General features: G+C 53.6%; 1 long non-coding RNA gene across 6 annotated transcripts in view; it reads right to left on the reverse strand.

Annotated features, from left to right (window-relative positions):
- LOC129551224 (uncharacterized) overlaps positions 1-15,466 on the reverse strand; it is a 34,760-nt gene extending 19,294 nt beyond the window's left edge. For 2 of the 6 annotated variants that reach the window (XR_016039557.1, XR_016039556.1), the window contains exon 1: positions 2,596-15,466. This is a non-coding gene — a long non-coding RNA (uncharacterized LOC129551224). Of the gene's footprint in view, positions 1-1,201 lie in introns of all 6 variants that reach the window. The other 4 variants (XR_016039558.1, XR_016039555.1, XR_016039560.1 and 1 more) reach the window with 3 other exon arrangements.
- Between the last annotated feature and the right edge of the window lie 10,586 nt (positions 15,467-26,052).

Raw genomic sequence — 26,052 nt, forward strand, 5'->3', positions numbered from 1 at the left:
CTTTCACCCTCCCCCTCAAAAACCTGGATTTCCCTCCCCCTGGACTGCTCTAAGCCTCAGGCTGAGGAAGGCATGGTAGACCCAGACCTTCGGTGAGCACTGCCCACATTCAGGCAAAGCTGGGGCCCCAGCTGGTGGACCCCCCCACCCAGGGCTGTGTCCGAGGGTGGCACCGGGCAGTCCTGCCCGTGGGGCCATCTTCACTGCGGCAGCCGCCACCGTGCCCGCCTCTGCTGCGCTTTTGCCCCCCCCCCCCGTCACAGCCCCCGCCCCCCGCCCACTCTGCGGATCTGGCACAGCAGGACCAGAAAAACCAACGCCACTACGTCCGAGACCAGCAGAAATGCCTCCAAAATGGCAGCCTTATGATAAAAAGGAGTCTCCAAATGCCATCAACCCACCCAGGCAAAGGGAAGCTAGAGACAAGGGGAGGGGAACTGTCAACCACCTCCAAACTGGCCCCCCAGCGTCTTCCTTACTCTCCCAATGGTCACATCTTTCCCTTCAGAAGCTTCCTCTCAGAAAGCATAGGAGAGAAAAAAGGGCACTGCCAAGCCCCCCGCCCCCCACCCCCGAGAGGCCCTGGGGGCCCATAGGTGACATAGGGCATTCATAAGGACGTTCTGCCTTTCATACCCCGAGACAGGGGTCGGCAGTCCATTTCTGTCTACAACCCCAGCCCCTCTCACTGAGTGGACAAGAGCTAGCCCTCCAAGGGAGTCAAGTCTTTTCACTTCTCTCCCACCAGACCCTCCCCAGTTCTGTGGGCCCTGGGGAGCCAGGAGGTAGGGTTGCAAGGAAGGGCCGAGAAAGCACAGCCGTGCCCTCCATTATGTAATAAGAAGGGCGGTGCTGTCCTAGGCCGGAGACCCGGAGCGCATTGCGCTCCTGGATGCGCAGTCATGGGCGGGGGCCACTGCGCAAGATGCGGGGATCGGAAACCCCCTCCCCACGGACGTGGGGGCTGCAACGAGGGCTGGATGGGGAGCTGGGACCCTGATTTTTCCAAGTCCTCCTCCCCCAACCAGAGGCGAGCAGCCTGCTGCCCTAGTTTTGCTCTCACTCTCCTCACTCCCCAGGATGACGAGCCCTTCTAACCTGGGCCCTCCAAGTCTCTTGTGGCCCCGTGGCTTTCCCGGAAATCCCAGCAAATAAATACGCAGTTTCTGAGCCCTATCCCGGGCTCAGTCCCCATCCTCACCTTTCCAAGCACCAGGGAACAGCAGCTTCCAGAAGGCAGGTCCTTCCCATAATGGGCTCATCTCTGGACAGCCCGGGACGTCAATGCAAATCTCTCGTCCCCGGGGAGTAGCCCAGAGTCAGCAGGAAGCCCAGGGTGGTGGCAACAGCAGCAGTAGCAGCTGTGCCCTACCTTGCCCGTGCGTTTCCAGGGGAGCCAAGAATTATTTTGCCGCAACGCTGAGGTGTGGCTGATAGGAAAATTCCCACCAAAGAACAAATACTCTCTTCCAGTTTGGGCAACCCTCTGCGTACCCATCTCCCCAACCCTTGCTCCTCCAAAAAAAAAGTTTGGGGGAGCCCTTAGCTCCTCTTCCTTATAGTGCATGAAATTAAAAAGGCACAGGAAGAGGCTTTAACTGGTCAGTCAAAATCAGGCAGAGACACAGGCGCATACGCACACCCCTAAACAGATTTTAGAAAGCTGCTGGGCTTCTTCCCCCTCCCCTTTAAGCAAGTGAAATGCAAATTCAGATTTGATACCCTGCCCTCGGCCAATCAAGAAAAGGTTTTCACCTGCCATTGGCCCACCCACCAATCAGAGGAAGTGTCTGGAGTGAGAGCCCTCCCCTGGCCAATGGAAGGCCAGCTCAGTCACTTAGTTAATGATGCAGCAGTACAAGGAAGGCCATCACATGTGAACTGGAAGGGTGCCAACATGGAGACACAGAGAGCGCAAGGTAAACAACTTTCCAACGCCAAAAGGATGACATTTCATCTTTAAATGCTAGCTTCCCTTCTCAGCTCATCCTCAAGCCCTCTCAGCTGGCCCTACAGATCCCGGGAGCCTCACTACCTGTCCCCCCAGAGCCCACAACAAGACCCAACAGTGACTGCGTCACCATTCCCCACTTTCCCCAACTACGCAGTGACAAACCTGCCGGCTTTACCCCGCTTCTCCAGCCCACGCCCCGTCCTGCCCACCTGCTCCCCCGCCAGCCCCGGGGTCCCAGGGATGAACATTTCAAACCAGGCAACCCCGGAAAGGCTGCCCCTGTCGCCTTCCTTACAGTGTCCCTCTCCCTCACTCCTTACCTTCCACCTGAGAACCGTATGGACGGACGGACAGACACTGACACCTAAACAACTTGGAAAACCAGTCTGTCTGTCTGCCAGATAGAAGGAAATGGGGGTAAAGGCTGGGAGGTCAGGTGGGACGCCGGGGACAGCTTGCTACTCCTTCCTCTACCCTGGTCAGGCTTGAGCAGCTGACACTAAGGGAAAAGAAATTAAAGTGGAAAAAAACCCTCCCTCAGAGAAAAAAGAAAAAAAAGCAAAAAGCGAGAAAGAAGGTGAGAAAGACAGAGAGCACCCACATACGCAGAGACATCGCCCCCGATCCCAGCAAATACGTACGTGGGGGAAGGGGGTTACGCCATCAAGTCCTGAAGCCCGTCGGACCACCCATCGTCGCCTGCGCAGACCCAAATCTCGGTCGGCCGTAAGGTGCCGCAGTCCCGAATGTTCCAGAAACTGGCCCCGGCAAACCTTCCGCCATCGCCCCGAAACCTCTTGCTCCGGACCCTGCCCCCCACCGCCACCCCACCTCCTCCCCGCGGGAACCGCCCGTGCCACCTTGCGTGTCATCTCCCTAGCCTAGGCTACCCAGAGGCCTCCGGCCCCCAACAGATTTCTGAACGCTTGGCAAGTGAGCTGGCAGAACCTGGTGCCCGGTGTCGCTATGACTTGTTTCTTGATTTCTCTCTCTCCCTCTGCTGCAGCACGGCTGTTGCTAGCAGACCTATCGACGGAGCGCTCGCTCGCTCGCTCTCCTCTCTCTCTCAGAGCTCTGTGACGCAGATCTAAATTCTCCAGGCTGCTCCTTGTGTTGCAAGAGCAGAACTGCAGCTTTTCCCCTGGAGAGCCGGAGGGCAGTGCCAAGGCTGGTCAAACAAGGCAAAAAAAAGTTGGGCCTACACTCCGCTTCCCTGGCCGCACTTCTCCGGCCCTTTTTACCCCAGACCTCACTGCTCTGGGGCATAGAGGGCCTAGTGCCCGCAGGCTCACGCCTTCCCTGAGGGCTCCCCTGCCATAAGACTAGCTTAACTCTTTGAGTGACAGTGCCCAGAGCCCAGACAGGGCTGTCCCACACGAAATGTGGCGTCATTGTTTCTTGAACCATAGGTGCTTCTCCTGGATCCCCCAAAATAATGGTCCCCACCCTGAAGACTACTGTTTTATTAACTCTTTCTGCCACAGACAAGTCTAGTATTACAGCCAGAGCTGATTTTTGTTATTTTCTGCTTTTTTTGGCCATAAACCAGGACCTTTTTTCTCCCTGGAATTTCCTAAGGACAAAATGCGTAATTCAAACATTGCCTGCTTACCCCATGAGTTGCGAGTCTTCTACTGGGGCAGGAGTGACAGAAACCGAATTGAATGGCAGCTTGACGAATCTAGAGGATCTCCACTCTTCCGGGGCTCAGAATTTTAGGGCCTAGGTGGATGCGTCCAATCACTTCTCAAAGGCAGTTAGGCTACTCAGTCCCAGAGATTCAGGTTGCTGAGTCATTTGTTCCCAAGAAGATCCTTTGACAACATGAAAAGCAGCAAACCAGAGTGGCAGCCAAGCCTGAACACCGAGCGGCCAATGACTGGCTTTAATGAGACAAGCATCCACCAGCCCACCCCCCACTGCCCCTGCCACCGTAATACACGGGCATCCACACCTGGAATCGCTCACAAGGAGGGGGTTTCTCACCAATGCTCTGGAGACTGACCGGGCTTGTTTCTGGATACTGACAGGTCTCCATTGTAGCAGAGCACACAGCTCTAACTCCCAACATTTTCCTGCCCTCCGACCCAGAAATAGTTCCCGAACAGCTCAGATGCTAACTCACTGAACCACACACACCTAGACAGACTCCGGGTCTCTTGGGTTCCCACATGGCCACATCCAAAGGCAGACCCGCCAATGTTTCTGACAACCAGTTGTAGAACAAGAGCCTTGCCCTGATGGGAAGTGAGAGATGTATTCAGGCTCATTCAGGTTCAGGGGCAGCTGCCTCAAAGTATATCATATGGAGATCCTTGCAACTTCCAGATGACTAGAGAATGAAAGGCCAGGCAGACACCTTATCCCGTACCTCTACTTCCAAGCAGGCTTCTTCAAGCAACTTCTCTGGGCCAAGGTTTCACCCAGCAGAAAGAAGACCACTTGGAAGACAACCATGGCACTCCACAGCTTTAAAAGAAGTCCAGAGCATCTGTGCCAAGCTCTCAGCAGGGGAGAAAGTGCTTCAAATTCACACCTTCTGGGCTCCAGGGTAGAGCATGCCAATAAAGAAGTCACCTACTGGTCTGATGACCAAAGGAATGTGGCCTTGATGGCACCAAAGCAAGTCCCCCGGAATGGTCCTCTGCCTACTTAAATACCATTTGCCATAGTTTCCTTTTCCATGGAAGAAAAACATGCCTAAGTTCATGTCAGGACATTCCTGATTTATCCAAGAGCCCAGGATCAAATAAACAAAGGGCTTTGAGCTCTGCCAGGGAGCCTCCTGCTTCAGGAGGGAGAACTAGAAGGAAGTAGGGCTCAGCACAGAGTTGGCCCATCACCCCATGAACCTGGTGAATGACGTGGCTGCTCACTGCCATGGCGATGGAGATGTCATGGGTGGGTGGAAGTGAGAGAGAAGAGGCAAATAAGTCACGAGAGATGGGGCAAGAGCAACTTGGGGTCAGCGGGGCCCTACGTGGCCACAGAGCCTATAGACAGAGGCCGACTGTGGTTCAACCACAGAACAACAGAGCTTGAGCCCATGCAAAGGAAGGTCCCCACATTGGGCGCTTGGCTCTGACTTGCAAAACCTTATGATCGCAAAATGTTTGGGAGGTTCTGTTTCATTTCACTTTTCATCTAAGTCTTCTCTTTTTCTTCCCATGACCCCGTTATTCTCCTTACAGTTGTACTAAGATTGAAACAGTCATTTCAGGTGCCTCTGCCCCATTCTAGGTCTTCCATTAACCTGATTCTACGTAGCATCCAGAACAGAAAAACGCAAATGGGATGACCATGAAGCAGAAAGGGGATTCGGTTCCAAAAACATGGGAGGATGTTTACTTAGCAAGGATGCCTGAGCCTACCAGGAAGCAGTTTTATAGGGGCTGTACGCAGTGTTTGATTTCAGGGGGTAAAGATAACTTTTGGAGGGAGGGGAAGGTGGCACGCTCCTTCTGTCTGCCCCGTGAGGTCTGGGGAGGCTGGGACAGGGCACTCTTGAAAAGACAGGGCTTCAACTCAAGCCCAGCAGGTCACTAGCTCTCGCCAGCTTCTCTGCAGCTTCGGGCCTCAGGAACTAAACGCTCTCTCCAGACATGGTGAGCTCTCATGGCCTCTGACTGATCTGGGTCAAAACTCCGAAATGTCAAAGAGGAAGAATTTTTTTTTTTTTCTTTAAAGGGAATGAGCTGAACTTTTACCCAGCCCTTGCCCTGGGTTCGGAATGTAAGCTGTCTGTAATTGCCACAAACTCCAGGTCGGCAGGCATCAGCCGAAAGCGAAGGCCTGGCGCAGGCCTCTCTGTGCTCCCATCCCCTCCTGAACACCTCCTGAATGGGGCAGGCTCTTTCATCAAGAAAGAAGTCACTTCTCTCAACACAGGCAGCTGTGCAGGGGACCCATCCCAAACTCTGCACGAGCATCAAGGGCTCGAGTGGGTGTTCTAGATAATAAGTCAGGCAGCAGTCTGGTCTCGGGCAGAACTGACAGGTTCGGGTCCTCAGGGAGAAGGTGTTTCTGTTCACCGCCTGGAAAGGGGCAGGCAGAGGGCACTCAGTGATCCCAGGAGGTAAATCATTCATCAGGTACCTTTGTTGTTATTGTTGAGTCGCTAAGTCATGTCTGACTCTTCACCAGCCCATGGACTGCACCCCTCCAGGCTCCTCTGTCCGTAGGACTTCCCAGGCAAGAATAATGGAGTGGGTTGCCATTCATTTCCTTCTCCAGGGGATCTTTCTGACCCAGGGACTGAACCCAGGTCTCATGTATTGCAGGTGGATTCTTTACCACTGAGCCACTAGGGATGCCCCCTCATTGAGACGGCCTGTACTAGCTGCTGAGGCCACATTCGGCATAGAAGTCCAAGACACAGCCTCTCACCGCAGGATCTGTAGGTTCTAACTGAGGACCCTACAAGCATTCCTGAATTGGCATTTTTGATATTTCCAAAATCTGCTCTTTAAAAGCTGAATTCATTTTCTCACAATACTAAATGTAATGGTTGGGATCCCAGGCTAGCCCATGAAAGCCTATTTTACTACTTGAGGAAGTCAGGAGGTTCAATGCCTTGGGGGACTCGGCAGGTAATAAAGGCTGGGGGATGTGTGAGGGGAAGGAGCAAGCCCTTCCCCAGGTCTAGGGGTGGAAACCCCCAAGGGCCCAGATGGTCCAGTATTTCAGGAGAAGGTAAAAATCTAAATGTATTACATTAAACTCTTGATTTTTAAACATCGTCCCCGACTTAAAAAAAAAAAAAAAAGCCAGAATATACCTGCAGAGCCTCTATTGTGTTTTCTCTGTGGTGATATATCCAAAGTATGCTATAGGAAACTGCACTGTCCAAGTGAGGACTTAGAGAAAGAAACAAAAAAGATAAGACTGAAAAGCTTCACCACACAGATGCTGCTATTAGAGGGAAGGAATGGCACAGAAGAAAATAAGGGAAATGCTACCCTTCGGGTCAATGGTTGTCCACCAGCCCCACGTTGAGGGCTGCGGGCGGAGGGGTGCTTCAGAGTTATTTTCAACCTGACACATGACACCTTTAAAGTGCTAGTCTTCGTGCCCCATCCCAATCCCAGAAGGACAAAAGAATCATTTCAGCTTACAGGCCCTCTCTCCCAGATGAGAGTCGCTGCTCGAGACATCCTCAGAGCCTCTGTTTGGGGCTGTGTTGATCATATAGGAAGGGATTACCCTAATCCAGCTGCCCATCCAAGGCATAGGGCCCTCGTAAACAACACCATGACCAAGGTACTGTCCAGCCTCTGCCTCACTCCGTAACCCCCAGCCCGCTTCTGGGGAACTCAGACAGTGGACCACCACTTAAGATGACGTCTCCCTCGAGGTAACTAATGACCTGCTTTACGTCTTCTCTCTGCCTCTGGAGCCCATAGAACAAGCCTCCTTCAAAGGCCTTCAGATATTTTAGGATAACTTTTACAAGTCTTTAGGCTAAACAAGGAGGTACAAAAAGGGAAATGAAAAAGGGGTGGGGGTGAGGGGCAGGAGGGATGGTGGGGGAGAAGAAGCCAGAGAGAAATATTCTTAAAATAGCTGGTCAAAAGTTAACAAGCCAAAGGAAAAGAGGAAGAGACCTCTGTTATTATGTATTCATGAGAAAGGGGGCCCTGTGGCAGAAAAACAGCTGAGTGACGTAGGACATGCAAAAGAAAGAGTCCACAGTCCAGACAGAGAACATACCAAGATGGGCCAGGGGCTTAGACAGTTCTCAAGGCCAGCCACCAGGCTGTGCCAATGGCCCAGGACAAACTGGTTACAGCCTGAGAGTGGGAGAAGAAAACTGTACAACTCAGTTTATAAGCATGAAATATCTTTTTGCCCTTTTTGTTGGGGGGGGGGTGTCTTTTTCTTATGTATTTGTTGGTTAGTTACGCATACTGGATACAAATTCACTTGCCAGTGGTAGGTATTACATGTATCTTCTCCACTCTGCTTGCCTTTTCTTTCTTTTATTGATATCTTTTGATAATGAGAAGTTCCTCATTTTAATGTCATCCAGCTTATCAATCCTTCCCTTTATTTTTTTCGCATTCTCAGTGTCTTCTTTAAGAAAATGTATGGCCACCTTAAGGTTATGAAAATATGCTAAGTGATCTTGTAGATGAAGTTTTTTTTGTCTTAACTTTCACATTGAGATTGATGACCTCTCTGGAGTTTATTTTTGTGTATGACGTGAGGTAGCAGTCAAGATTCATTTCTTTCCTTGTGGACATCCAACTGACCCAGCGCTGTTTATTATTAAAATGACCGTCCATCCCCTACTGCCCAGCAGTGCCCCCTCTGTCATCAGTCAGGCGTCCAGATACACAGGGGCTTGCCACCAGGCTCTCTGTTCCATTCCTTCGATCAGATATAAGATAGGCACATAGTTCTACTATTATAGTATGGAGCACTCATCTTAAATCAGGCGAATTTTAACATTAAGATAGGTCTGCAAGTAAAGTTTAAGAAAATATAAATCCAGGAACTGACTTTGCAAAGTTCAATGTGGACAGACAGTCTGAGCCCAGCCCAGAGCCTATCAGAAAGAAAAGGATGAAAAGAAACAGACACAGAAAAAGCTCCCCAAGCTAAGGAAGGCAGCAGCAAAAGAAAGGGACAGAGGAAGAAATTAGTCCTGTTTCCATAAACAGCAACACAGTGATCAAGAAAAGAGACTTACACTGTTCTAGAGATAACTGGCATCGAAATCCCAACTACACACTTCTTGCTGTGTGATCTTGAGCAAGTTAACTCAGTCTTTCTGAGCCTCAGTTTCCTGATCTGCAGATGGGGGAAAGCTTCCTCATTGAGCTGTGTAGATTATGTAGCTTAATCTGCTGTGTATCACTTACATCCCATTATCACAGAGCCTAGGAATGTAAGTATTAAAACATATTGGGGACATTCATCATTGGGAATGGTATCTCAGAGACCAGCCTGACAGTGGGAGCAATGTTGCCATTCAACAAACCTTTCCCGAGTATGTACAACTAAACAAAGGTAATACAGACTGTGGTTTTAAAAAAAAAATCAGACTCTAAAATGAGACAGGATTGGATGTGTATCTTTGTACAGTCTCTACTAGTTATAGAGACTTGAATAACTTGTTTGACCTCCCTAAGTTCTAGTTTGAGCTTCATCTGTACTGTCTATGGACTTCCTTGGTGAGGATGGTATGAGACATTTAGCACAATGCCCAACACAAAGTTAATGTTCAACAGATACCAGTATCGCTGTTTGATGACGATGATGACGGACAATGATGATGTTTTGGTTGGTACCATGCCAAGCACTGGATGAAAAGGCCTAGTAACACCTCAAAAGACCTATAGCACCTGGCAATCAGGGTCTTCCAACCAAGTACTAACCAAGCATAGCCACAACTCGATTCATACTGACAGGACCGAGTAGACAAGATTGAATGTGTGCGGGTAGTAGGCTTCAGACAGAGGATCTGTCGGAGGAAAAAGGCTGAGATGCCATGTAAAGGCCAAACATGCTGGGACAGTTAAATACCTGGTAAGGAAATTCTAATCTCAAGGAACTTTAAGAACAAATAAAAACACAGAGTCTGTGAATATATAAAAGTCTGAAAATGTGCTGAATCGAATGGCGGAGGGTGGGTTATGTGTGTCAGAAATGGTACTTGTAGATCAGAAGTCTGATGGTAGCCAAGGGAAGAAGGTTCCTGAAAGAACAGTGCCGTGAACAGTTTCAATCAACAATAATGACCACGATGTGGTCAGCATCACAGCCTTAAAGACCGAATCTCATCAGTCTCCAGGAACAAGGACCCTAGAACCACGGCGGGGTTTTTCCCATCAAATTCCCCACCCGGGGGGACCATGGCGCTTCTGCCCAGACTGCTGAGCTGAAGCAAAACAAGGCCCCAGCAGTGACCACAAACACTCCCAAGGACACAACACCGCACCACGTGCCAAGTGAGAATCCAAGAGACAAGGGCCGGGGACAGCCTGTGCTGGAGGGCGGGTCCTGACAGAGGTGACACGAAGATGCAGACTTGGACGCTGCTGCAGGCGGGCAGCGGGAGCCAGGCAGCAGACGGTCGGTGGCCTGGCAGACGCCAGCCCCGGGAACGCGGGACTCCCCCGACTGCAGGGTGAAAGGAGAGGAGTGTCGGCCAAGTCAGGGCCTTGAGAGACAGAAGTGAGTCCCGGCACCAACAGAGACGTCCGCGTGGAATACACCAGGGGCAGGAGAGCAATGGGCCACGTCTGTTTGGGAGGTTGGTCAGGCCTAGGGAGGCAGGTACTATGACCAGTATGCCCTGTTTGTAAGTAGATGCTTTCTCCTGGGCAGACGGAGTCAGTCTGCCTCTTGGGCCAAAAATCCAGGCTCCAAAGTGTCCTGCCGAAGCTGGCTCCCATTACCTCCTGGGAAAATGAAAGAGGCCAAAATGTCCGTCTTCCCCAAGGCCACCGATGTTTCTAAGCTACTGTCCCAAGGACTCATGGCTCAGCCTCGAGCAAAACCCAGGCTGGCAATGCGATGGCACCTGCTATTCTGACGATGGGCTGGGGGTCAGTAAACTCGGTCATACCACTGGTCAGAAGCTCAGGACCAGGGGCTTCTAGGGCTGCCCAAAATGCAGGGGGCAAAGTCTCTGCTGGGACTCGGAGAGTAACCTAACTCGACTCTTGGCTGGCTGCTCTTGAAACCCTGGCCCTGTCACCAGATGGAAATAATTTCCAGAGATGGAGTATGGCCGGTCCACGTGAGTTGGACTGAAGGAAGCTCTACCACCTCCCTACACGGTGGAACCAGTGGTCTGTGCCATGGACCAGGTGTGGCTGGGAAACGAGGGTGTCTTGGCCAGGTGCCCTCCACACATAGGCTGGGACCCTTAGATGTTACTGCCACTCCTGGGGTTCTTGATTGAAGAGGGAGGCCCTGAGCAGGAGGAGACATCTCCAGGGTACAGAGAATCTGGGCAACTGATGATTCATGGGGCTGGACTGACCTCTGCGTGACCACATGAGCTTAGCACCATGTGTCTCAAAAGTGGAGTTTCTTTCTTGCCCCAGAACCAACTATTGCTGCGCTTCGCTGAGTCAGAACCAGACAGAAGTTGTCACAAATTACCAGTAGGATGGGAGTTCCCCAAACAGCTCAGATTTGAGCTTTAATTTCCATACTGCCTTCTCCCCCATCCAGGGGCATGCCCCTGCCCTTGGCCTCAGTCTCAGTAGGAGAGGAAAGACCCTAGGACCATCGCGCACACCAGGGCGTGTCTCCTGACTTTCAGCAAAGCGCTGGCCTTGTTGGGAGCTGGAGCAGGGCCAAGGCTCTCATCTGATGGGGGAGGCTAAAACATAATCTTGAATGTCATGTTCGGGGCCATACTGAGGATGCATTTTATATGATTTTCATAATATTAAGCCTTAACCAAAGTAAGCTCCTACAAAATGTCTGAGTATGTCTTCTGCATACAGAGAGCTCAAGAGTGGGGAGGGGCTGATGACCAGAGCCGTTAGGTGCGAGGAGGCCCTGTGGTGGAGGCCCTGTGGTGTCTTACTTGCGGAGGGATGGTGTTAGAACAATGCTGAGAGTTCTGCTCCCTGAAGACCTCTGGGACTGGCGGGAGCCCATTATTCTCAGGGTAGGATTCACTCAGGAAGGAAGGTCAGGGTATTCCCCCGCAAAACAGAGCAGCAGTGACAGCCTTAAAACACAAAGGATGACTCGGAGAACGCTCTCTCAGTACTGCCATGTAACGTGGAGCAAGAGGAGCAGTCCACCACCCTCCCTCTAACATCTCCAACCCTCCCCCACCGGGGCCCAGGGTGGACACTGAGAAGGCAGGGAGTCCTACATCTTTTCGATCCTCCCGAAAAGTGTCTGGGACCGACCACGGGTCAGGCTTGGTGCTGGGCCCTCTCTGGGTAACCGTGCCCGTGGAAGCAGGGCCCCTGCCGGCTGCAAGAGGCTGGAGAACAAGGACATCAGGACAGTAAGAGGACAGCTGGCTTCGTAACCCCACTCTGGCCCCCGCAGCTAAGGCGGGTCAAGGCCCTGGGTGTCGGTCTGTGTGGTGACGGAGCTAACGGGAGGGACAGAGCTAACGTGGGTGGTGGGACGCCTGCAGGCCGAGTGCCCTGGTGACGCGGTCAGGAAGCTTCTGGGGAAGACGACCCACAAAAGGACCATCGGTGCTTCCGAGAGCCTAGTGTCACCAGAGGGCTAGAGGGCGTGGACGGGAGCAGTGGAGATGCTGAGATAAGTCTGGGGATGCCCCAGCCACTTCCCCGCAAGGCCAGTTCCTAACAGCCAATGGCACACACCTGCTGACCTCCCAATCCCTGTGAAGTCATGGGGACAGCAGGAATCATCACTTCTGTCCTAGACCCAAGACAGCCGCCTAACCCCATCCAAATGGCTGGGATGACCAACCCAACTTAGAAGACTTAGAAACCTGGTATTATGAGGCATCTCATGAGGCCTGCAGCCTCACCTTTCACCAACACGTGAAGACTGGTCTTGGGCTAGAGGCCAAGGTGTGGGACCCTGGGTGGGTTACTTCAGATCTCAGGCTAAGTTTCTCATCTTAAAGTAGGGCTAATGAAAAACTCACATTCCTGCCCACAGTGTTGTAGGAGATTAAATGAGTTTAAATGAGATTAAATGAGTCCATACAGTAAAACACTCGGTAGCACTGCTTGACGGTCGTGTCAGTTGTGTCTGACTCTTTGCGACCCCATGGATTGTAGCCCACCAGGCTCCTCTGTCCCTGGGATTCACCAGGCAAGAATACTGGAGTGGGTTGCCGTCTCCTTCTCCACTGCCCAGTGCTGTAGAGGTCCAGAGGAGTGAAACACTCGGTGGCACTGCTTGGTACACAGCAAGGTGCAGAGAGTGACAGCTGGGATGACTGCTTTTATTATTAGCATCCTCTTGTGGTGGCCATTCAGCTTACCTGCAAACACCAGAACCTGCCCCCCACCGCCACCCACGCCCCGCTGAAGGAGCTCACTGCCTCAGAGTCACCCGTCTTCCCTCGCTCACATCCTTCCCAGCTCCAAGGGGGAGACAATAACCCAGTCCCCTGCATCAGCAGTGGCCCCCTGCCCCGGCCACTGTCACCCAGCGGCCCCAGCCTGTCCTCTGGAGTGCCCCAGAGTAAGCGAGCCCAGCACCCACATCACGGGACGGTCCTTTCCATGCACACGACCGCGCCCAGCAAACCTCTCCCGCTTCCGGGGGTAAACGTCCCCACACTTTAACCACTCCTCACTGGTCAGCAGCCCTGCTCTGCCCTGCTTCTGCTTTGACATCATCTCTCCTTGCTGGGATCAAGACCTGAAAAACACTCCAACACTGGCCCGAGCAGGAGGGCCAACAGACCAGGCTCCAGCAGAGCCTTCTTCCGGCAGAAGCTCTCACTCCCTCTCACTTGCCTTCTCCAGCGGGGTGGCTACCGTCCCCCCATGGCCATCCTCACCCCACCCCCCAACACCCTGATTAAACCTTGCTGTGGTATCTTCCTTGGGAAACTCAGTCATGATTCTAGGAACGCATCAACTGAGTTCTATTCAGTTATTGCTCCACTGAAAAACACTCAACCAGAGGCTTTCATATACTTCGTCCACGAATCTACTTAACCCCCCTGAGCTGGGAACTGAAGCCTGTTCTCTCACCCAGAGCTCTGTGCCCTGAGCAGCTCCCTGGATGGGTCCTTTCCACTGGCCAAGTTCCTGCAAGGAGAAGGCGGGCTGACACTGCTGATGGGCACGAGGACCAGAGACCCACCTTCCCGACCAGATGAGGCAGGAGATGGACCTTTGTTCTCCAGCCTCTCCCAGGCAGGACAGATGGCCACGGCTGCCCTCCCTTCTCCAAGTGCCAGCAGCACGTGGCGCCCTCTGTTACTGTCCAGAGCCTCCAACTAGAGCCTGAACTTTTCAAAGACAAGGCCCGGGCCAGGTTTAGAACTCTCATTCCCTCCAATGTGAAGCTCCCAGAGGCACCCCAATCTATACTTGTGATCGGTGACTGGCTCATGAGGCTAGATTTGGCCTCCCTGTCAACATCACCACCCCAAGTCCCTGGGAGACACGAAACGGGCTTACTTGGTTCTGGTCCCTTCCCTGTGCGCACTGGTCCCCTGAGGCCCCCGCTGCTCTCTCCTTCCCTGATCTAGACTCATCAAACATGAAGTTAATCCTCTTTACTCCAGCTTCTGGAAAGGATCCCCAAGCAGATGTCAAAGGGACACCCGACCTGTGCTTTCACTAACACCCCCTGGCCAGAGGATGCGAAGGGTGGCCTGCTCTGAGCGGAACACAGTGCATCGTCAACTCTAGACCTTGGGATCAGTCATGAGGTTTTTTTTTCTGGCATGGCCCCATGCAAGGCTGAGGACGGAGGAGACAACTCATCTCAGAGGTGGGCAGGCACCCTCTGTCAAACCCACCCTCTCCCAGAGAAAGACCAGAGACCTTATTAGCTCCCCACGGCTACTGACTGCAGATATGAGCCAAGCAAAGAGCACAACGCCATCCTTACCAGATACAGGAGCAGATGAAGAGAAAGGGGCAAAGAAGCGCCGTCGCAGACCCGGGGGGTGGGCGGAAACACGGAGCCCCGCCTACCTTCAGGTGGCCCCGGGGGTGGGCTGGAATTCCTACTGTTACAAACACTCACCAACCAAGGAAAAGGGGGGCAAAGCCTCTCTGCTTTGACCCCCAGCTCTGGGCAGCTCACAAATACCGATGTTGGGCTCCCGACAGCAGCTCAGGGTTCCTCTGAGACACGGAAGTGGTGGCTGCACAAAGAACCGAAGACCTCGGGAGGCTGTTCTAGGCACAGGCTCTGGTTCATTAATGTGTTCCTACCAAGGAGCTCTGATTCTTCTAAATATTTCTAACACCTAAGATAACTCCAGGCACGCAGTGTTTGTGGACGAGGCTACCGAATCCAGGGCAGGAGGAGAAAGAGAATCAAAATTAAATATAAGATACGGTTCATAACCAAAGGAGTTCCTAAAATAGATTCCAGAGCTAACATGATTTGGGAACAGTTATAAAACAGCCTGCCTGCAAGGAAGCTTCCTGTGGCCCTGGACTGCGTCTCACAGGCCGTCACGCCACCACGGATGGTGCGCCCGTTTCCGGAGACCGCCTGCTGGCCGGACGAACACATGAACACAGGAGTGGAAACACAGTACGACTTCTTTGGGACAGTGAAGAATCTGCCTGCGAGGCAGGTGACCTGGGTTCAATCCCTGGGTCAGGAAGATTCCCCTGGAGAAGGACATGGCAAGCCACTCCAATATTCTTGCCTGGAGAACCCCATGGACAGAGAGAGGAGCCGGACGGGCTACAGTCCATGGGGTCGTAGAGAATCAAACACGACTCAGTGACTAACATTTTCACTTTTCTAAATATCCTAAATATCAACATTTACCTTTCACTTTTGAAATCATAAAAGGCCTGGATACTGACTGACCACTGAGTACTTTCGGGCTACACCCAGAATTTTTGCATCACCTTCATACATGAAAGAGAGAAAGGGGACCCCACCAGCTTCTGCCAATATTAATCTCCCCCTCCTCCCCACCCCAAGTCTTACCTCCCCATTTGCTCCAGCCCAAGTTGGAACCCAGCATGCTGACCTCTTAAGACACAGCCATCTCCCTGCCGCCTGCAGGAGGACTTGCAGCCCTGACCCTCACCGAGCCCCGTCCCCGATTTGAGAGAAGTAGAGCCTCCGTTTGGCTTAGGGTCCTTAATGAGGGTCTGGCTTCCCCCCAAGGTTGCCCTGTGGCTGAGGCCCTCATTCCCAAAATACATGGATATTCCTGGTCCCCCCTTCTGACAAAAGCTTCAGATGAGGATAAGCCCCCGAATCAGAATGCCCCTTCCCTCTTACTTGCCCAGACAGTCTTCTCATCACGAACACAGACCTCAACATCCACTGAGCCTGGTGCCGGCCCCACGCGTGTATCCCGGCTTGGTCCTAATGACAGGGCTCAGAAGCCCGGATGACCACCACCTCCATCCACAGGGCAGGAGCCAAGGACCCTGTGCGGTGCAGCTAGGACTAGACGCACAGCCCCTGTGGTAGCTAGCGACACCCTTCTCTTAGGAGACCTCCTCTGAACTCCGTCCGTCCCTGAGGAACTCCCCCCCATTTTCGTGCCTGACAACTGCAAGGACAAAGGTGGGACCAACCACATTTCCTTTTTTTTTTAAAATAAAAAAGGGCACATCTCCATGTGCCTTCTTTGTAAGTAATTTTTTAAGGTAAGTTTTTATTACTGACTCATTTAAGTGAGGTATCATGTATGTATAACTTTCTAGTGCACAAAGAAGTTTTATGACACATTATCCCATTTCACCACCACCCCCAACCCGCCCCGGCTCGAAGCCTTGTGAAGTATACGAAGTTATTCACATTTTATAGATGAGCAGATGAGAAAAGCAAGGGGAGCTGACCGAGACCATCCAGTCAGTAAAGGAACAGCCGAGCAATAAACCGTCCCCAGGTCTTCCCGGCGATAAGCCCTGAGCTCTGGTTGGCCCCACACGGGCATCAGGACTGACCCCGGGGGCTCTGAGTCAGGGAGACTCCCAAGTTACTGGCTGTACGACCCAGGGCAAGTTAACTAACCTCCTCCTGTCTCAGCTTCTTCATCCATAAAACAGTGCTAATGACAACCGTGACACGTGGCGACCCTGAGGATTAAATGAGACACTGTATGCTCAGCACACGGGCTGAGACGTAGCCAACGCTCATGAAACGGTGGGGACTGCCACCGCACATGCCCCGGCAGGCCCGTGTGGTGCCCTGGCTCCCCAGATGGCAGTTCGAGAGGAGACCAGGTACCACCGTGTATGCTGCAGGTGCTTATTCACACAGCTGGGCTATGAGCGCCTTCTTCCACCAGCCAGGCACCTCACGAGCGTCCGGGGCCCAGATTCAAGGGCACGGGCAACAAGGAGAAGCCAGTGTCCTCAACGGCGGGGCCCTGTGCCCTCCTGCCAGCCCACCACGGTGGCTCTGAGCAGCAGTGTCTGCCCCAAGGGGCCTGTGCCGGGACCAGGCAGCAAGGAGGTGCAGGCTCCCATCGCAGGTCCACGTGGCCGAACGGTCCAAGCCCCCCAGCCCCGCGCCCCCGGCCCCCCAGGCAAGGCCTCCACGCTCTGCCGACGCCCTGTCCCACGCCCCAGCTCCTGCTCCTGGGCTTGGGAAACAGGCCTGTCCTGGGCGAGAAGAGCCAGTAACAGCGCGTGGCCTGTTTCCCAGCAGCCTTGCTGTCTCCCACTTTAAGATGAAAATAATAAGCACCGACACCCGGAAGCTGCAGAGGGAGGGAGAAATCAAGTGGCCTTGGAGAAGCCAGGGCGCTGGGACTCGGGCGGCGCGGGCTGCCCTGACCGGGCAACCTGGGCGAGGGGCGTCAGAGCCAGCAGGCTGCAAACAGACAGGTGCCGGGCCGGAGGCACCAGACCCGGACCGGGAAGGTCACCGCGGGCTGGCCTGGTTCCTGGTTCCTGGTGGCACCGGGGCCCGAGGGGGCGGGGCGGTGAGCAGGGCACACGGCTTGTGACTCTCAGCAGTGTGGCCCCAGCACCTGCCAACTGGTCGCCCTGCGAGCTCCAGGCCTTCTCTTCTCTGGGGCAGTCCAGAGTCTTCGACCAGGATCTTCCCTGAAGTCCTGGGCCCGCCTGTCCTGCTTTCTCTAAAACCTTCCACTGTTTCCCGGTGCCCGCCCCACCAGGCTTTCCCCTGGCCGTTCCAGGCGCCCTCACACATGGTCCTGACCCACCCCCAGAGCTTGATCCACCCCAAGGTCAGGTCACACTGATCCCAGGGAGACCGTGAGTTCCCACTCTCCCGCCCTGCACCCACTCTGACGCTGCTGAACTGCCCCTGCATGCACCTCCCTCCTAGGTGCCTTCCCGCGTGCAGGGTCTGCCCCACCCCCAACCCAAATCGAGAGGTCACTGCTCTCCTGACACGGATCTGCTGAGTGCCTACCACACGCCAGGCCCTGGGTGTGCCAGGCATCAAGACCACAGGGTCACACAAGACACGTCCTGCCCACGGGGAGCCCGTGGTCACAGGGCCGAGCAAACAAGCCCACCGCCGCTACATGACGTGGTCACGGATCCAGGATCAACAGACAGAGCCCTTACTACAAGCCAGATGCTGTTTCAAGCACATTACAAGCTCACTGAATCCTTTCAGTAACTGTGAGCTAAAGTGAGTGAAGTGAAAGCCACTCAGTCATGTCCGACTCTTTGCGACTCCATGGACTAGACAGTCCAGGAATTCTTCAGGCCAGAATACTAGAGTGGGTAGCCTTTCTCTTCTCCAGGGGATCTTCCCACCCCAGGGATTGAACCCAGGTCTCCCGCATTGCAGGCGGATTCTTTCCCAGCTGAGCCAGCAGGGAAGCCCAAGGGCAATGATTAATATTACAAGTCCCTTTTACAGATGAGGAAACTAAAGCCTAGCAAAGGCAAAGTAAACTTACTGAGTGTCACCCTGCGGCCAGCAGAGAGGCTGGAGGGAGGCTCTAAGGCCCAGCAGGGCAGCCAGAGGTGACCATAGCCACAGATGGAACCAAAGGCGGGGATGGCCACAGCCACGGCCCCCTCTCTGCTCTCCACAGAGGTAACGCTGGAGACGGGCACTCCCCACACAGAAAAGAGACGCGGGGACAGGGCAGGCAAACCGTTCTAGGCTGCCCTCCCTGATTCTAGACAGAAACGAGAAAGCAGGAAGGGAGGCACGTACGAGCTACAGCCAACAGTCAGAGCGTGAGGCAAGGAGGCGGCCAAATCCACAGCAGATCCGCTCGGCGTCTCCATTTACCCTGGGCCACCAGTGGCGGAACTTGACCCCTGATCTGTTGGGGGCTCAGTGACTCTAGAGTCCTGCCTCTGGCACAAGCTTGGGGGTGGATCTCTGGGGTCTATCAAATGGCCTCTTCTTTCAGGAGCCCTGTGTGGCCAGGAAGACTCCACGTGGCGCTGCCAGCCAGGCTGCCTCTGCACCAGTGCCAGCCTTCCCCAGCAGCGGGAGGGCCGGGGCGGGGAAGCTGGCACAACTCCGAGGCACAGGTAGGCACAGGGTGCTGGGGCACAGCCCTCAGGCTGGGGTACCTCCACCTGGTGCTGCTCTCCGCCCCCCAGGGGCTGTGTGTGTGCGCGGTGGGGTGCAGCATCCGGGTCAGGCACAGATGAAGCCTGGGAGACTGGGATACCTCCACCTGGTGCTGCTCTTCGCCCCCCGGGGGCTGTGTGTGCGGGGGGTGTGCAGCATCCGGGTCAGGCATAGATGATGCCTGGGGAGGAAGAGAGAGACAGGCTGCCCCCCAGGACTCCCCAGGGGCCTTTCCTCCTCCTCCTCTTCTCTCAGAGTGGAAACCCCACCCTGGTAGTTTCGTGCTCCCTGCAGGCCACCGGGGCGGCCTCCATCCTGCCACAGTCCCATCCAGGCTGGGGTCCAAGTGATCAGGAGGGACCGTTTCCTCCTCTTCTCCCAGCAACTCTGGAGGGGTGGGTTGGGGGTGCCTCCTGAAACCAGCTCCATGAAGAACAGGGGCTTCTGTCTGCTTTGTAAAGTGCTAAATCCCTGGAGTTGAGAAGAGTGCCTGGAAAACAGTAAGCACTCAGTAAATGCTTGTGGAAGGCAAGCGTTCCCATCCCCCACCTTACAAACAGGAAGTCTGAGAGTATTTCCAAAGGTTACTCAGCTGGTCTGTGGCAGAACCAAGACTCACAGCCAGGACTTCCCAGGTGCGACACAGCATATCACGCAATCGTTCCTGATGCTAGGATTTACCGAGTGAGTGACATGGGCTGCAGGCTGCAGAGGACACAGAAATGATTTCTTCACCGAAACTTTACCAGGTGCCGAGAGGCATGAAGGCGTGACCTTGCTTTACAGGCTGCACGTGTGCAGACACACACGGTTATGCATATATGAAGTGAAAATCTTAGTCGCTCAGTCCTGTCTGACTTTTTGTGACCCCAAGGACTGTAGCCCACCAGGCTCCTCTGTCTGTGGGATTCTCCAGGCAAGAATACTGGAGTGGGTTGCCATTTCCTGCTCCAGAGGATCTTCCTGATCCCAGGGGTCGGACCCAGGTCTCCCGCATTGCAGGCAGATTCTTTACCATCTGAGCCACATATGTAATTAATATGTATATATAGGTACATGCATGTACATATATACATATAAATATGTATCCAATTAAATTCTGTTTGCATATATAAAATATGCAAATTTCTTATACACATAAATTCTTTGCAGCCACCACTAGGCAGTATGCTGCTGCTAAGTCGCTTCAGTCGTGTCCAACTCTGTGCGACCCCATAGATGGCAGCCCACCAGGCTCCCCAATCTCTGGGATTCTCCAGGCAAAAACACTGGAGTGGGTTGCCATTTCCTTCTCCAAGGCAGTATGGGGGAGCCCAAAGATTAAAACAGCTAATAAACGCAATGGGAATCTGGAGGGGGCAGGATTCACGGGAGGCAGAGGCTCCAAGGAGGAAGTGGAAGCTGAAGGGGACTCTGAGGAATCCAAACCTTCCAATAACAATGGAAGGAGCAAAGGCCAAGGGGCAAGGAATGGTGTGCAGAACAGTCTGGACACAGCACCAGTCAGGCTCAGGGAACAATCTGCAGAGAATTCGTGGCCTAAGCTGTTTTCCCTGCCTGTTTATTTTTTGAAAATTTACACCTCTGCTTTTAACTGCTTCAACCTCTGTGCCTATCCAAAGTTGCTTTATTGGAAGAACATGTTCCTCTGCAATTAAAAAAAAAAAATTTTTTTAAACCACTGCTCAAATCCAGTCTTGTCACACTGCAGATGGAAACCGAGATTGCCACGACCCAGAGCTAGCTCCTGGCAGGACGGGATACCAGCGAATCTCACAAGGTATGATGGGGAGCAGAGGAGGAAGGCGGCTGGCGGGCACTGAGCGCCCAGCGGGACCGGGGTCTCAGGGCAACGACCTGTCAAGCCCGGGGTCTCAGGTTCCCCCAGCACACGCCTACAGCTGGGACACGACCTGGGGCGTGTCAGCCTCCGCAGCAGAGATCTCCCTCTTACACGAGAGGCTGCAGAGCTTTTCCTGCTGGAAATCATGTGTTGTTTGTTGATTTTTTTTTTTTCCTGTTTGGCTTGTTTTGACACGAGGAAGAGAGAGGCTAATCCGCCCGGCAAACACGGGTAATACAGCAGGGCGGCCGGCCCTTCCCGGAAGCAGCAGGGGCAGCCGCTCCGACGGGGAGAAACCGGATCTCCGCGCCTGACTGGTCAGCAGCTGACCTCTCTGCTCCCTCCTTGGGTGGATCCCACACAGCCCACGGGGGCCAATTTCCCCGAAGAGTACTGGCTCTGTGGGCCGATGGCTTCAGTTTCCAACTCCACCTGTCACTAGCTGAGTGATTTCAGGAAAGCGACCATGCCTCTCGGCGACTCGGTTTCCTCATCTGTCAGACAGAGCAGCTATCCTGTGGAGTCACCGTAAAGTTTAAGTGAGCTAATAACACAAAAACAAGAAGCGGGCATCTGGACACAGCAAACACTTGATAAATTTGGCTGTCGTTATTATTTTACCTTTGTATCCATGTATGAGAGTGAAAGTGAAGTTGCTCAGTCGTGTCTGACTCTCTGCGACCCCGTGGACAGCAGCCCACCAGGCTCGTCCGTCCATGGGATTTTCCAGGCAAGAGTACTGGAGTGGGTTGCCATTGCCTTCTCCAGTATCAATGAACAAGGCTCCCTAAAACCCATGCCAGGCAGACGAGGCTGGATGCTAAGGGAATCTGCTGTGGAGTGAACAGTGGTGTCAAGAGCTAACACAGGCCGAGCCTGCGGAGATTGAAAGCCTCCTGGTAGCATCTTAGCTTCCCTTTCAGCATCTCAGAGCTAGAGGCAGGCAGTGTGAGGCTTTGCACTTCTCAGCTCTGCCAGGTAAACCCTGGTACTCAGAAACAGGTACCTAAGGACTCTGGCCTCTCCTGCCTCACACCCTCTGCCTTGGTTCATGCCCTGGGGGAGTCATCTGACTGGTACCCCGTAGAGAGGATCTGCGTTCTCGCACACTTGGATCCCTCATTTATGTCCTGTGGGAATGCTCTAGGCCTTTTCCTTGAGATGAATAGCTTGCAGGCATCCTGGGTCTGGGGAAGTTAACTGGATATTATCTTTAAAACCATCTCTAAATATTTCCTAGAGATCTGAGGCGAACCTTGTGCGTGCATATAGCAATTCACCAAACTGCTCTCTCAGTGGGGGTTACGTATGAGAGTGGACTTCCCTGACAGCTCAGTTGGTAAAGAATCCACCTGCAATCCAGGAGACCACGGCTTGATTTCTGGGTTGGGAAGATCTGCTGGAGAAGGGATAGGCTACCCACTCCAGTATCTTGGGCTTCCCTTGTGGCTCAGCTGGTAGAGAATCTGCCTGCAATGTGGGAGACCTGGGCCCTGGATTGGGAAGATCCCTTGGAGATGGGAAAGGCTCCCCATTCCAGTATTCTGGCCTGGAGAATTCCATGGACGGTATAGTCCATGGGGTCACAGAGTTAGACACGACTGAGTGACTTTCACTTTCATTATGAGAGGGCAGGCTTTTGCCTGGCCCCAGGGTACAGTGATGGCAGTGAGCACTTGTGTGGAAGCTGCTGAAGAGTGAGGTGGTGGCAGGTGGGGCATCAGCTTTCTCAGTCTCCAGCCCAACATCTCCCCTGCAGAAAGTCTTGAAGACGCAGGTGAGTCCTGCCATAGTCCTGGTTCAAGTCTGACTTTTTATCTCACAACCGTTTCGCCTTGACCTCCGAGTATCTAGCACCAGGCCTGGCTCTCGGCGGGAGCTCGCTGCATAGCAGTGAGACTGCACGGGGGCTCGGATTCTCCAGCACGCAGCCTAGAAACAGCCGCACTCACTTATGAGCCAGGTGTGTCTGTCACAAGCACCCAGGTCTTGACAGTTACTAGTATCCATGGTAAAATATTCTATTGTACTTACAGGGTAACCGGGTTGTCCTGGGGATTAGTGTCCAGGAATTGTAAGTGGGACTGCTAAATTATGCTAGATGCGGCATTTCGATGTAGATCACTCAAGCTTCCCATCATCATCTCCTAATCAACACTAAAAGCAAAGAACAGAAGGGCCAAGATATTTCCTACTTTCCCCCACGTAACCTCTGCCTCAGGCATCTGGCTTCCCTGTGGTCCCCAGGCACGCCCCCACTCCCTCCAAAAAGCTTTTTCTCACTGCTTGTGTACCTGGGGCTGCCGTCTCTCCCCTCTTTACTGTCCAGAGCCCAACAGCATTCCAAGGCCACACTCAAGTCCAAGACTTGCATGAAGCTCTAGAATGGTCCGAGCATCATGCGTCTTTGCCATTGCATCTTCTGCTGCGGGGCCTGGCGCCTTCTGGCACTCAGCATTCAATGGCTCTGGCTATTTAGGTGTATTTCTCCAGATCACAGGTTCTGGCCTGTACCTCCACCGCCACCCCAGACGGATTTGTTTCCGAGGTCAACAATGACGTCAGGCAGAGTCCAGTTCACCTTGGGTCCACCACTCTTTGCCAACCATGTTCCTTCCCCAGACCTCATCCCTGCTGACCTGGATGGCACTCCGCACTCCCTTCTAAAACCCTCGGAGTGTGACGCACATGGCACTTCCCGAGTCCTGCATCCTTCGTGGCTCTGCTCTCACCCGAGCTGAGCCCAGGCCCGGCTCCCACCTCAGCCCCCTGAGCCCTGAGGGCACCTTCTCCCGGCTGGCTTCATCCCTCCCCTCCCCTTCAGTCCTCAGTCACCTGGGAACACCTGCTGGACAGCCCACCTAGGTAGCCCACGGCCAGTTCATGTTCAATATAACTAAAATTCATTCAGCGATTATTTGATGAACAAACACTAAGGCCGGGACCTACTCCATTCACTGGGAAGCAAACCACACACAAGTTCTTGCCCCGAGTGTCCATCCACAGATGAATGGGTAAATGAAATGCACCATATCCATACAAAGGGATATTATTCAGCTTTAAAAGGAAGGAAATTCTGACACGTGCTATAGCACAGATAAACTTAAAGACATGATGTTAAGTGAAACAAGCCAGTCCCCCCAAAAAGGCAAATACTGTATGATTCTACTTTTATAAAGTGCCTAGAACAGTAGAAAGTAGGTGGGGGTGTTTGTCAGGGGTTGTGGGGAGGGGATGGGGAGTGAGGATTTAATGTGTGCTGTGCTTAGTCGCTCAGTCGTGCCCGACTCTCTGTGACCCCATGGACTGTAGCCCACCAGGCTCCTCTGCCCATAGGGATTCTCCAGGCAAGAATATTGGAGTGGGTGGCCATGCCCTCCTCCAGGGGATCTTCCCCACCCAGGGATCAGACCCAGGTCTCCCACACTGCAGGCAGATTCTTGACTATCTGAGCCACCAGGGAAGCCCAAGTATTTAATTGGTACTGTTTCAATTCTGAAAGAAGAAAAGAATTCTGGAGATGGATGGTGGTGATGGTTGAACAAGAATATGAATGTACAGAATATCAGTGAACTGTATACTCAAAATGGTTACGATGGTAAATTTTATACGTATTTCCGTTCCGTTCCGTTCAGTCGCTCAGTCGTGTCCGACTCTTTGCGACCCCGTGGACTGTAGCCTACCAGGCTTCTCCGTCCATGGGATTCTCCAGGCAAGAATACTGGAGTGGGTTACCATTTCCTTCTCCAGGGGATCTTCCCGACCCAGGGATTGAACCCGGGTCTCCCGCATTGGAGGCAGACGCTTAAACCTCTGAGCCACCAGGGAAGTTACCACAATAAAAAAAAACAGAAAAAAAGGTCCTCACTCTCTCTGTACTTTTCTGTATGTTATGCTTCAGTTTTAGTTCAGTTCAGTCGCTCAGTCGTGTCCGACTCTTCACGACCCCATGAATCATAGCACGCCAGGCCTCCCTGTCCATCACCAACTCCCGGAGTCCACCCAAACCCATGTCCATTGAGTCAATGATGCCATCCAACCACCTCATCCTCTGTCGGCCCCTTCTCCTCCTGCCCCAATCTTTCCCAGCATTAGGGTCTTTTCCAGTGAGTCAGCTCTTCGCATCAGGTGGCCAAAGTACTGGAGTTTCGATAACAATGAAAAAGGCTCTGTCTTCGTGGAACTTTTATATTCTCTGCTCGTGGCTGCGTTCAGCATCCGGCAGCTTCCGACCCCTCTCCATCCCTGGAGCCGCCCTCCTTCTGGGCTCTGTGCTGCAGTCACGCGTCTCCTCCTTCTCCCCCACATCCGAGGACTCGCCATGGTTCTTCTCTGAGGCGTTCACCCTAGTCCGTCCTCCTTCCAGGATCGCAGTCCCCACCACCTCTTAAGTTTTGGTGGAAAACACGAGGAAGCAGGAAACCCTGCAGGCCACGGTCCCCGGGCCGGCTCCTCCCTGGCTCTGAGTAACGTCGCACTTACGCTTTCACTTCCTCGCCGGCTGAGTGAGGAGTCTGAGCAGACACTCACGATGGCTTCTTCTGGCTCCGGCACAGGCTGGTCTCTGGGTCTCCCAGCCCAGCCCGGCCCCAGGTCCACTGTATTCCTCGCAGGCCCTCAGCAGCCTGAGAAGAAAGGCCTCATTCAAGAGGGAGGCCGGCCTGCCGGCCCGGGGAAATGGCTCCCTGCAAGCGCTCCTTGGCTCGCTTTCCTGCCTGCCTGAACTTTTACTGCCTGCAACCTTGTGACTCTGGATTACCTGACCTTGGAGCCTGCCAGCCCCACACTGCTGCCGGGACCTCTTCTGACCCGACAGCCTGTAACTGGGACAGGTCTGCCTGCTGACACTGGCCTGCCTCCGCAAACTGGGCTGCCCTGCGGCTCGACAGCCAGGAGGCCGTGAGCTGGACTCTGAATTCTCCCGGGGCCCTGACCACGGCCCCTCCTGATGTGCCCGTCTGGGCCCCGGGGCCCTCCCTGCAGCATCCTCTCAATGCACCGCTCTGTGAAGCAGGATTTGCAGCCTGTCTGTAACCGAGTCATTCACTCCACAAATGTCCACCACAATGTCTACTCGTGATGGGCACTGCTCTAGGCAAGGGGTACATCAGGG

This window comes from Moschus berezovskii, chromosome 17 (assembly GCF_049115385.1).
Source record: "Moschus berezovskii isolate FMDL1 chromosome 17, NW_MosBer_1.0, whole genome shotgun sequence".
NCBI lineage: Eukaryota > Metazoa > Chordata > Mammalia > Artiodactyla > Moschidae > Moschus > Moschus berezovskii.